General features: G+C 45.3%; 1 protein-coding gene across 4 annotated transcripts in view; it reads left to right on the forward strand.

The window, feature by feature from the left end:
- POFUT2 (protein O-fucosyltransferase 2) overlaps positions 1–13,339 on the forward strand; it is a 94,152-nt gene that overhangs the window by 57,201 nt on the left and 23,612 nt on the right. Inside the window, exon 9 of one of the 4 annotated variants that reach the window (XR_013537713.1) lies at positions 2,794–2,884. The exons of the other annotated variants lie outside the window; for them this stretch is intronic. The gene's annotated coding sequence lies outside the window, so the exon portion shown is untranslated. The remainder of the gene's footprint in view (positions 1–2,793; positions 2,885–13,339) is intronic. 4 annotated transcript variants of the gene reach the window in all.

Raw genomic sequence — 13,339 nt, forward strand, 5'->3', positions numbered from 1 at the left:
GTACCTTGCCAGAGGCAAGGGAATCCAAGGCCACTTTTATTTCTCCTAAAGTTGGTTCACTGTCCAGCTCTTCCAAGACAGGCAGGCACTCAATGTTATTTAATGCCTCTTCGGTTACTACATTCTCTCTGCAATATAGCTCAGAGTAGTGCTGCACCCAGAGGTCTAGCTGCTGTGCTCGGTCCCGGATGCTCATGCCTGTAGCAGACTTCGAGCAGATTTCTTCTGTATTGGACCTAAAGCCTGCTTGATGCCATCATACATTCCCTTGATGTTACCTGTGTTGGCTGCTATCTGTATCTGAGAGCAGAGCTGAAGCCAATAATCGTTAGAACATCTCCTGGCAGCCGGTTGGACTTGGCTACGAGCTGCTCAAAGAGCCTGTAAATTGTACTCACTAGGACAGACTTTGTATGCTGCTAGAGTTCTCCTCTTATCCTCGATGGCTGGCATCAACTCCTCCAAATGGGCTTCGAACCAGTCGGCCGTCTTTTTGGTCTTCTTGCCAAATGTGGACAAGGCAGTGTTATAAACAGTGTTCTTGAAATGTTCCCATCGTTTAGGTGCATTTGCATCAGCTGGGCCTGGAAGGGTTTCCTGAAGCGCTTGAGCAAATTCCTCACTTTTCTTTGATTGTGAATCTTATTGAAGTCAATACGTGGTCTTCCTTCCTTTTTCGTGTGATACAATCTCTTTGTTCGCAGTATTACTTTACTACACATCAGGGAGTGATCAGTATCACAATCAGCACTCTGGTAACTATGTGTGATCGTAATACTAGGAAGGCTAGAACATCTAGTGAGGATCAAATCAAGCTGATGTCTCTAGGAAACTCTGTGTTGAAGCTTCATATTAAAGAACGTGTTGCTGACACAAAGACCATAATAACAGCAAAACTCCAGCAAGCGCTGGCCATTTTCATTCATCTTCCCAATGCCCAAACGGCCTAGACAGGTGGGCCAAGAGTGATCAGCACAAACTCTAGCATTAAAGTCTCCGAGAATGAACAGCTGCTCTCTCTCAGGGACTTTTTTGATATTAGCTGCCAGATCGTCATAGAATTTGTCTTTGACTTCTGTTGTGGACGACAGTGTTGGTGCATATGGACTAATGAGGGTGACCAGTCCCTCTGATGAGTGGAGCTGCAGAGACAGGATTCTTTCACTCCCCACAGTAGGTGGAACAATGGACCTCAGAAGAGTATTTCTGACCGCAAAGCCAACACCATATTCCCTGGTCTCATTCAATGGTTTTCCCTGCGAGAAGAATGAGAAGTTGATGATCCTCGATCTACATCTTTTTTCAATTAATAACCGGCAATACTACGAAACTCAGCCATCTCATCCTTGAGAGTCTACCTTTCAGCAATAATATACCAACCTCCGAATTCTCCAGCAGCAAACTTCTTCAAACATCCAACAATGAAACGTTTTAATGTATTCGTGAAGGCTTTCACGGCCGGGATCTAATGGTTGTTGTGGGTTTTTCAGGCTCTTTGGCTGTGTTCTGAAGATTGTTCTTCCTAATGTTTCGCCAGTCTCTGTGGCTGGCATCTTCAGAGGACAACACTCTGTGCTCTGGTGTAGTTGGCTTGGGAGTGAATGAAACGTTTTCTTAAAGGTCTTTCACATATCTACCCCGATACTCAACGTCCCTCTCCACAATGGTCACTAACTCTTGTTTTGAAACAGCTTACTAAAGCTCCTTTTGAGCCATTAGCTACAACTGACTTAAGACTCCTCACCTTTACAACAACTTTTCTCGTAGTCATCGCCTCAGCCCAATGAGCTAGTGAATTGGCAGCTTTACGCTATGACTACCCTTATCTATAATTTTTCCCAATAAGGTGAAGTTATTCATGGACATTTCCTTCCTCCCCAAAATTGTCTCTCCATTTCATCTTTCCCAGACGATTGTCCTTCCTTCATTTTCTCTGTCACCTTCTTCAGATCAAGAAAAAATACTCCATATGTTGGATGTAAGAGCTCCTGTTTTTTATCTCCAACGTACTCAACCTTTTAGACACTCAATATTGTCTCTTCATAAGCCGTTACCTTCCCACCGAGGTGTTCCCTATTTATCTACTTGCATTTGCATGCTTTCGAACCGCTAGGTTGGCAGGAGCTGGGACAAGCGATGGGAGCTCACTCCGTTGCGTGGATTCGATCTTACGACTGCTGGTTTTCTGGCCCTGCAGCACAGGCTTCTGCGGTTTAGCCCGTAGCACCACCACGTCTTGATAAGCCATTAGCTACCTACAAAAGGGCGTCAGGTGACTTTCCAATCTATCTCCAGATGGGTTGTCTCTACCATTCATTTGGCATACCAACCTGCTCGACAACCAGCCCCTAGAGTGGTTCGCCCTCACTCCACCGGGGTAGTGGCAGTTTCTACACCCTTTCTGTGCCGCGTACCTCTTCTGGATGACTGTGCCTCTGCCACTTGGGCACAGCCATCCACTTATATCTGTCATTATAGACTTGACCTCTGGCAAAAGTCTGATTTGGACGTTCTGTTCTAGCCCCTACCTTGGCATGACACCCTGCCTCGGGGTAAGAGCTTATTAGTTGCCCAGGGTGTGATTCGCAGTGGCCACGAAGAAGAACGACAGGTTACCCACCTGTAATTGTAATTCTTTGAGTGATTCACACATCCTGCCCATCCTCCCCTCTGTCATGCCATTGTTTGCTTACTATTAAGCGGCGGTTGACACAACTGAAAGAGGATGCTTGGCGCCAAGGTACTTATACGGGTGGGGAGGGGTATATTCTAATGTGTTTATTGCTACTGCAGAAGCTCTAGAATCTTCTGATGAGGTTCTGCGCAGGCGTAAATCACCCACGATGTGAATCACAGAGGTCCACTCGAAGAACTACAATTACAGGTGGGTAACTTGTCGATCTTTATGCGCTTGATCTATCTCCAGTAGATCTTCCGGGCTATTTTTAATTAATTCTGCTGATTTTCTCCTCTTATCTTCCCTTAACACAGATTAAATCTCCTAAACATTTTTTAATCCTAATTACCTCTCCCCCCCCTATTTTTATGGCTGCTAAAAGTCCATTCGGGAAGAGCTGTCACTGTGGAGGCATGTTCCCACTTTCTAGTGGGCACTCTTTTTGCCCTTTTTGCTTGGGGGAAGGACATGAGCCTCAGTCTTGTCTTCTCTGCCACAGTTTGACTAAAGTGGCCTCGAGACACTGGCAGGATCACCTAAAGGTCCACTTCCCTCCAAGTCCTGACGACTGGCTTGGACTCTCTAACCTGCTCCTACTGGCAGCATGCAACTCTCCCATGACCTAGTCCCTGATGCTGACAGGCGATCCCAACCTACAGTCGAATCCAACACTTACCTTCCACTCCAGGAACATCTCCAGCACTAAAGTCCCAAGTCTTCCAAAGCCTCCAAGCCATTCACCACAATTGCCCCAGCAATAAAGTTTTCTAAGAAGAGAAAGAAGTCTATTCGCGAAGGCTTTCACAGCCGGGATCTAATGGTTGTTCTGGGTTTTTCGGGCTCTTTGGCCGTGTTCTGAAGGTTGTTCTTCCTGACGTTTCGCCAGTCTCTGTGGCCGGCATCTTCAGAGGACAGCAACCCATTCTCCTCTGAAGACGCCGGCCACAGAGACTGGCAAAACGTCAGGAAGAACAACCTTCAGAACACGGCCAAATAGCCCGAAAAACCCAGAACAACCATAAAGAAGTCTACTTCCAATTCTTTTATCTCATCTAAAAAAACAAAACCTAGTGACAAGTCCAACCTACCTTTTCAGCCTCCCGTGCCAGGCAAACTAGACATTGTCTGTCTCTACTCCAATTCTGATGACAAGATTCCTTGATCCTGTGATAATTCCTTGACCTGTCTGGCTTTTAACCAATCTCAGGAATGAACCTGCGCCATCTAACCCTCTCTCCACCTTGTTGAGGAGCCTCCCATGTTCTCCGACTGTTCATCTTCTCCATCTCCAGCTACCTCAACACAGTGCATTGTACACTGCTGTAGCCCTCATGGGGCCACTTGCCCAGCCCATCAAAGCCATTCCCAATTGTTGGATGTGGAACACCTATCCAACTTCCTTATGCCAGCTTTTCAACCATCTTGTCCTGAACAACAGTAAGACTATCACAGCAGCACCATTTGACATAGTTCTCAGCTGTGCCATACCTATCACGAGTCTTCATACTTGGGTAAGCACATCGCCGTCTGTATGAGGTTGCCTTGGTTCTCCCCGAGGCCATGCTGCCACTCTGGCTATCAGTTGTCTGCCTTGCACCAACACCAGTATGTGCCCGAAGATAATTGCTGTGCTTAACAACCAGACACTTGTTCTCAACATTGAAGCCTGGCTTCCTGCTTTGATTCCAAGCTGCTTCGCCAGCAATGGCTTCCCCTGGCTTACCTGGCTTCAGTGCTGATCCTACTGTCTGACCCAGTACAGGATCCCCTTGCCCACAAATCTGTTGCCTTAGTATTGACATCTCAGAAACAACCCCCCCACCGAGGCCACTTCAGCATTGCAGTCCAAATGCCAGAGACACTACCTGCCTACTCACTGTACTAATAGAATGTCTGGTCCTGACCAACCAGAGTCATTGCTCAGTACTGATACAGTGGGTTTGATTGCCTCGACACTGACTCTTGACACCAGAAAATAATTCCTACTTCTGTAGCATGGGGCATTCCACACTCCCAAGCACCACAACAACCTGAACAGGAGCAACTTTTGGGCTCAGAAGGCTCCCAATCCTGAGCCTCTGATTCTGACTTGGAGTCATCAGAAGAGACTCCCTCAGCTTAGGTGACCACTCTGGAGTCAGATATGGTGGATGTTGGGTTCAGGCAATGAGCAGGCTGATGGGCTTTGTGGTGATCACCAGATAATGGATAACAAAGAGTCTCTTAGCAATAGATTAAAGAAGTCAGCCACACACACAGATGGATGTCTGCCAGCAGTACTCCTGGTGGGCGACTCAGCAAGGAAGCAGAATGAGAAGTCGTCTGACTCTCTCTCTGTCCGTCTCGGTCTGCCCTGCCCCCAGGAGACTGCTCTTTTATTAACATTACAAGGTCATAGGTAGTGACAGCATTACAGATAGTAAACAGGGTTCAGATAGGACAATGGTTACATTAGAGTTGGTCTGGAGAAAGGCAATTAATCAAGCCCTCTGATTGGCCTAAGGAAAGGCCTCTATGCCAAGCTCTCTATGATAATGAGAAAGAGGAAGAATGGTGGCAGCTCCTCCCCTCAGAAGCAGCCACAGGATGCTAGGAGAGTTTTCCCTCACTAGAACACCCATGTGGCTTAGCAACCTTGGGAATGGTATCTCCACAGATGGACTCATGCTTCCCATCTTCATCAGATGGACCTCCAGTCTTATTCTGACCTCATTCTCCATCTTGCCAAGTCCTTCAATTTCAGTTTCAGAAACCACCTCCACATCATTCTGATCCTCACTATGATCAGACTGACAAGCAATAATCTACACCTGTGTACTTCGCCATGAGGTCTTGCCTCCTTGACTTTTGGGTTAAGCCTCAACTTTACCTTCAACTTCCAGATGTGTAGAGACTTTTTACAAGATATTTGATGTCGACGCATCCTTTCTATCCAAACAGTCCCACCCCCAACTCCACTATGGTGGATGGTGCCCAGACTAGGGCAGGAGGAAGAACAATCTACAACTCACAATAACTGTGAGGGATGCAAGCTGGATACACTGGGCAGAAAAAAATGCCATATTTTTCCATGTATATGATGCCCCAATGTATAAAACACCCCCAGTTTTGTAACCCAAAATTTCTTTCATTGCAAGAAAGTGTAGGGGGAAAGCGAGCAAGGGGGGCATGGAGCATCGCTTTCTGGCAAGAGCATGCCATGTGAACTCTGCAGCCTTTTATGGCTTGAGGGCCGTAGGCAAGCAGGTTGGCTGGGACATGCAGTTATTTAAGGCAGAAAAGAGGCAGCCAAAATGTGGGCGAGCCCCTGGCAGGGCTTCTCATGCCCGGAGAGGGAAAAACCCAAAGGGAAGAAAAACTCATCTCTGTCTCATTGCCTCTGAGTCTCCCCTTCCCACCCACCATGAACAAGAGCGTGCCTCCCTTTATCTTTCGTCGGCTGAAGCAAGGACAGGCTAGCTATGAAAGTTGGTGAGTCCTTCAAATGACCCATTTTAAGGGGAACTGCCAAATGCATGGGGTTCTATAACCAACTGGCACAGCAATAGTTTTTATACCAATGGAAGAGACCATCTTCTTATCCAGGACTTAAACTTGGGGACAGACTATGTCCTACCCTTTCTGCTTCAGTCACATTCTACACATCTAAAAGTGAAAGGCCTAAATTTCGACAAATCTCATTCACAACAGAAAAACTAAACAGAATCTCTAGTACCTTTCTTGCACTGTTGGAGGTCCATCATCATGGAGTGGGGCCTCTCCATAATCCAGTTTGACTATTCTATTGAATTCCTCACCCTCACTCCTGTGGGCCTCTGGTCCCATGTGGACAAAGATATATCAACAAACTGGAACTTCTAGCTTTTATCAAGGCCCTCATGGCCTCTCTGGTGAGGCAACGTAGTACATACAGATGGTCACAGACAATACAACCAGAATGCATTACATTATCAAGTAATCCCTACACCTTCTTTACCTCACATTTCAACTCTGGGAATAGTTCCTCTTCCATCACATATTCCCCATGGCCATTCATCTCCCTGGAACAGATGGTGAGTTTGTGAATACTCTCAATTGTTCACATGCTTAAATGCATGAGTGGGAACTCTAAAGAATTTGGGGCCTGAATTCCAGACAGTCACAGCTGGGAGAGGGAAACCCAGAAGCCCCTTGTCAAATGCACCCCCCCAATTCCTTCCTTTGTGAACTTTATTAGTAGAACCACCACCATCCCCCTTAATAATGAGAGAGCATTCTGCACGTGCTTTAAAGAGAAAACACTCTGGTAGTATGGGCCAAGAATGGTAGTGGTACTTATATTTTAAACCAAAGAGGAGAAGTCAAACACATCCGCTCTTCCCACATATCTTTAAACACATTCTTATTTAACATTCCTTATTTTAATTTCGCATGTTAATTTATCATTATTAGCTATATTCCACACTTCTTTATACCATTCATTTAGTTAAACCTTCCAGTTCTTTGCTATTATTAATTTAGCTGCTGTTTCTAAAGTTATAATCAATTATTTTGTTGCTGACTTCCATTGTTCCCTCTCAAATAGTAGAAGTGCTATTTTAGGACATGCTTTCAATTTAAATTTAATATTTCACTAATTTTGTTAAAAACTAACTTCCAAAATTTAATTATATATTCACATTCCTTCTACATGTAGAAGTAGGTTTCATCTTATTGCTCACATCTCCAACATACCTTGGAGTAATTATTTTATCCATATAATTCAGTTTCACTAGTGTTAAATAATCTCCAAACCAATTTATAACTATTTTCTTTTATTCTTACAGACATACATTTTAAAATTCTTTTATTCCACAAATTCTTCCACTTCTCAGTACTTATTTCCTGGCCCAAATATGTATCCCACAGCATCTTTAAAATTTCTTGCAGATCCTCTGCTTCTATTAATATTTTATAAATTTTATTTTTCATTTCCTTCATTTTTAATACCCATTTTATTTTTCATTCTGAAATACCATTTCTTCAAATTTTGTTAGATTTAGATTAGGCATCCTTCAGTCTCGAGAGACTATGGTAACGTGCTCTGTATGGAGGACTTGGAACAGTGTCTAGTGCGGCTGAGAAGGCCAATTCGAGAGCGACAATCCCTTCCACACTGAAGATAGATACAATCTGTCCCCAGTCCAGCTCCTTGATTTTGCTGCTTTCGCGGCCTGCTGGACAAGGGTCTCTTCAGGAGTGTGCTCAGGACACAGGCTCTATAGACCTGGATCTTGGTATATGCCGTCAGCTTCTTTTGAGCCATACTCTCTTTGTGAGTCTAGAGAACATGGTAGCTGCTTTGCCAGCTCGACATCTAGGGAGAGAGTGTCAGAGATCGTTGAGCCAAGGTACACAAAGTCATGAACAACCTCCAGTTCTTGCTTGGAGATGGTAATAGGAGGCGAGTCCATGCCCTGGCCCATGACTTGTGTTTTCTTTAGGCTGATTGTTAGTCAAAAGTCTTGGCAGGCCTTGCTAAAACGATTCATAAGTTGTTGGAGGTCTTCAGCAGAGTGGGCAACAATGGCTGCATCATCAGCAAACAGTAAACTCCATACAGTCACCATTTCTTCTCACTCATTCTCTATCAGTCAAAGAAGGCTCTAAACCTGACACCACCTCCTCCTCCTCCTCCTACAGAGAAACAAACATCTAGCCCCCCTTTGCATAAATTAAATCAAAGTCTCTGCTTCCTGATGATATCCAATCCTTTGTTCACAAGCCCACACCCAACTTTCCATCATCCAGTCTCCTGTTCCCAGGCTGGTAAGCAATTAAAATGGAATTCAATGTTTATCAGTTTTGGTTATTGTGGGTTTTTCAGGCTCTTTGGCTGTGTTCTGAAGGTTGTTCTTCCTGATGTTTCGCTAGTGTCTGCGGCCGGCATCTTCAGAGGACTGGAGTAGGAACTCTGTCCATGGAGGGGGACTATCACCTTTTGGGATTTGAGGACTATAATTCTCCAATACAGCCTAAAATAGCATTTGCCTTTTTTTGTAGCAACATCACACTGTTGCTTCATATTTAGCTTGTGATCTATGACAATTCCAAGATCCTTCTCCTTCGTGGTTTTGCTGAGCCTGGTATCCCCCATCTTGTAACTGTGCAGTTGGTTTGTTTTTCCGAGGTGCAGTACTTTGCACTTTTCCCTTTTGAATTTCATTCTATTCCTTTTGGCCCAGTGCTCCATCCTATCAAGGTCATTTTGAATTTTGTTTCTGTATTCTAGGACAGCGATCATCAACCCTCGGTCTGTGGCCCATTGCCAGTCCGTGCCTTGAGCCCGACTGGGCCGTGAAGACAGACCTCCCGCCCCCCCCCGCACGCACTCCCCTCCCCACAGCTGCTTTGCGCGCGCACATGCTAGCGCCGGCACGAGCGCTCCCTCACCCCTTCACGCAAGCACCCGTGCACGCAAAGCAGCAGTGGGGAGGGGAGTGGGGGGAGGTCTGCCTTTACGGCCTGACGGCGGCGACAAAACAATAGAGGTGGGCAAGACCTGGAAGGCAGAGCATGGCCAGGTGCTTCGGCTGCTCTCCTCCCGGCAGCGGCGGCAGGGGTGGGCGTGGGCAGGAGACAGGGCATGGCTGGTTGCTCCAGCTGCTCTCCTCCCAGCAGTGGCGGTGGCGGTGACAGGGGGTGGGAGAGTGGGCAACAGCCGGGAGGCAGGGCAAGAGCCGGGTGCTCCAGCTGTTCTCCTTCCAGCAGCGGCGACGTAGGGGTGGGGGTGGGCAGGAGCCGGGAGGCAGGGCAAAAGCCGGGTGCTCCGGCTGCTGGCCTCCTGACAGGCTCCAACGAGGCCAGGGTAGGTGCTCCTCGTCGCCTTCAGCAGGCCGATCCTGCCACTGGTGCCTCCAGCTCCGGAACCGGCACCAGTGGCTACATTTGAATTTCCCGCGGAGGGTGGTGAGTAGTAAAATAAAAAATGTTTAGTAAAATAAAAAGACTCCCAGGTTGCCGCCACCACTGGCACGCACTCCCTCACTCCTTCAAGCATGCGCAGAGAGCGCAAGTGCGAAGGGCCGCCCCACCTCCCTCAGAGGCTCCGCCAGTCCGCACTACTAAAAAGGTTGGGGAACGCTGTTCTACAGTATTACAGCCATGACCAAGAATATTGGCACCCTTGCAATTCTGTCAGAAAATTCAACCCTTCTTTCAGAAAATTAGGCGGAATGGTTACAGTCATTACCAAAAATTTTGGCACCCTTGCAATTCTGTAAGAAAATGCAACCCTTCTCTCAGAAAATTGTTGCAGTTGCAGATGTTTTGGTACTCACATGTTCATTTCTTTGGTTTGCGTTGGAACAACACAAAAAAGAGAGAAGAAAAGTCAAATCTGATACAGTCCCACACAGAAACCCAAAAATGCACTAGCCAAAATTATTGGCACCCTTAACTATTTGGTAGCACCCTCTTTGGAAAAAATAACTGAAATTAATCATTTCCTGTAACCATGAATGAGTTACTTACCCCTCTCTACTGGAATTTTAGACCACTCTTCTTTTGCAAACTGCTCCAGGGCCTTCAGATTTGAAGGATACCTTCTCCCAACTGCTGTTTTGAGATCTCTCCACAGGTGTTCTATGAGATTGAGATCTGGATTCATTGCTGGCCATTTCAGAACTCTCCAGCGCTTTGTTTGTAACCTTTTCTGAGTGCTTTTGGAAGTGTGTTTCGGGTCATTGTCCTGCTGGAATACTCATGACCTCTGGTGGAGATGCAGCTTTCTGACACTGGCCACTATGTTGCACCCCAAAATTCTTTGGTAAACATCAGATTTAATGATACGTTCACACAGTCAAGGCATCCAGTGCCAGAAGCAGCAAAGCAACCCCGAAACATCTTTGAACCTCCACCATGTTTGACTGTAGCTGTGTTCTTTTCTTTGAATGCCTCATTTCTTTTTCTGTAAACAGTACCATGATGTCCTTGACCAAAAAGCTCTACTTTTGTCTCATCTCTCCACAGTACGTTCTTCCAGAAGAATTGTGGTTTTGTTACATAAGTTTTGGCATACTCCAGTCTTGCTTTTTTATTCCTTTGTGTCAGCAGTGGTGTCCTCTTGGGTCTCCTACCATAGCGCCCCTTTTCATTCAGATGGCGACGGATAGTGCAAGCTGACACTGTCATACCCTGTGTCTGCAGATCAGCTTGAATTTGTTGGAAAGTTAATTTGGGTTCTGCATCCACCATTCAAACAACCCTTCGTTGTACTTTTTCAGTAATTTTTCTCTTCTGTCCACATCCAGGGAGGTTAGCTACAGTGTCATGGGCTGTAAACCTCTTGATATTGCGCACAGTGAATACAGGAACATTAAGATCTCTGGAAATGGACTTGTAGCCTTGAGATTATCTATGCTTTTCCACAATTTTTTCTCTCAAATCCACAGACAACTCTTCACATTTCATTCTTTTCTCTATGCTCAGTGTCGCACACAAAACAAAGGTTGAAAACTTTTCTCCATCTTAACTGGTTGTGTGATTACTATATTGCCCATGTGATGAAATGTATTTTTCTAATTAGAGATGGGTTATGTAGTCATGTCTTAACCATAGAGGAATCCATTTTGAGTCTGACACAGGCTAAGTTCTGGAAAATTACTAGTAATTATTTTCAGCTTTTCTTATCGCTGCAGCTGGAGAGGAAAACACGGCAGAGTCAAAATATCTCTAACCTGAATGATAAACAATTCTTTGGTGTTGGTGGGAAAGTAAGGCGTGCCCTATGCTAATTCTTGCCTTCGTGATTGGTTGAATATGTCAGGAGGGGGCAGGTTGGAGAAATTTACAAGAGGTTGGAAAAAGTAACTTGGAGGGGGGAGAAGAGAGTTTTGGGATTCTGAAAACATGGCGTCGCATTTCTTTGATCCAAGCGAAGGAACCTAATTCAACAATATGGACTGTGTAAGAATATCGTTTGCTTACCTTAGTTTATAGTTTAGTTTTTGTTTTGTTTAATAGTTAATTTTTATAGAAGGTGCTGAACCGTTATGCTGTTGCTTAGAAATGAAACTGTAGAGAAATGTTTTCTTTGTTCACTTAAATAAACTTATGTTGTTTAATAATTGGCCTTTCTAGTCCTTTGAACAGAACAATTTCCCTATAGATAATTAATTTGGCTTACGTTACCAAAATTGAGTCATTAAACAGTAAAGATGCGGTATTAAGTGGTTTCTTTTTAATAAAATCGAAACAGACTTTAAATGCAGGCTGCCAAGAGTTCATGTCCCGGGAACTGTGTTGACTCAAGCAGTTAACTTCGAATGGGAGTGAATGGAGCCTGGATTTTCCTGTTTCGTGGTTTTTGATCTCATTTATGGGATCAGTAACTCACATGGTGGCGCGGTGGGACGATCCACGGGCCTGATTTGCAACCTGATTTCAGTAGTGTTACGCCCGGGCTTTCTCTTTACACACAGTTTGCTTTGGATTTATCCAGATGCTGTGGTAAATTGAAGCTGAGGGTCAGGCACGGACTGCTTTCAGTTTGAAACAAGGCAGCAACACAGCGTGGGTTGTCCTGCTAACTGTTTAAATTTTTTTTTTTCTTTTCTCTGCTCTATTTCTTTTCAACTGAAGCCCTGGCTGAAAAGGGTCAGTTGTGGGGGCGGATTCTGTTAAAGGACTAGGTGTAAATTTCTAAAGTAAGCTTTTTCGTTGCTAGGCACAGCTAAGGCACAGCACCTTATCAGGGTTTTCAGGGCAGTTTTATGGCTGGCGGTAATTGATTGCCGAAACAGTGGGAGGTTTACAGCTCAGCGGCTGCAAGCAGTCAGCATGGCTCAGCATGTTACTGAGAGGAGAACTGGCCGGAGGAAAACATCCAGCGAATTGAGGTTGCTGATGGAGGAATCGGAGGGGGAACAATCAATTGTGGAAGATTCAGTTGAAGAAGACCAATTGGATTTACAAATGGCTGGGTACCCCCAGGAGTTTGACCCATTGCCTATTCCAAGCCGGAGAAATTCCAGAGGGCGAGCGGAGGAGCAACATCCCCGACCTACAGAGGAAGCCGTTGGTGAGAATCCGTCTGGTGCGGGGGGGCGAAATCCACCCACACCGATGCCAGCGTCTGAGGAATTGACCCAGCTGGTTGCAGATCTAGTGAGATCCCAAAAGGAGTTTGTTAACACTTTGAATCAGGCTGAGAAAGTGAAGAATAAGTGCAGAGAGCAAAAAGTGCAAGAGCTGCAGGAAAAGAGAAAGGCTAAACAGGCAATTAAAGACTCTATAGCCAGTGTGGATAGGGGAAGTCTACCTAGATACCAGGAGGGCTATTGTGTGTTGAGCTTCCTTAAGAATTTCGAGCAATCTTGCCAAGATTTGGAGATACCTAGGGACTGGTTTGTCAAACTCCTTCGTTCACAAATTTGCGGTCAACTCGCCACAATAGTAGCCAAAGTGGCTGAGGAAGATTATGATTGGTCTGAATTAGTTTGGGTTATTAAACAGCGATTTGGTTATACAAAAGAGCTATTGAGGCAGAATTTTAGGAAAATCAAAAAACTGCCTAATGAGAGTTATGCAGCTTTAGCTGACAGGCTGGAATTTTTAGGAGACCAATGGCTGGACTCTTTGAAAATCAGATCTGTAGCAGATATGAGAAAGGCATTATTCATGGAGCAATTTATGAACTTGGTC

The sequence above is a fragment of the Pogona vitticeps genome, chromosome 1 (genome assembly GCF_051106095.1).
Source record: "Pogona vitticeps strain Pit_001003342236 chromosome 1, PviZW2.1, whole genome shotgun sequence".
Lineage (NCBI taxonomy): Eukaryota > Metazoa > Chordata > Lepidosauria > Squamata > Agamidae > Pogona > Pogona vitticeps.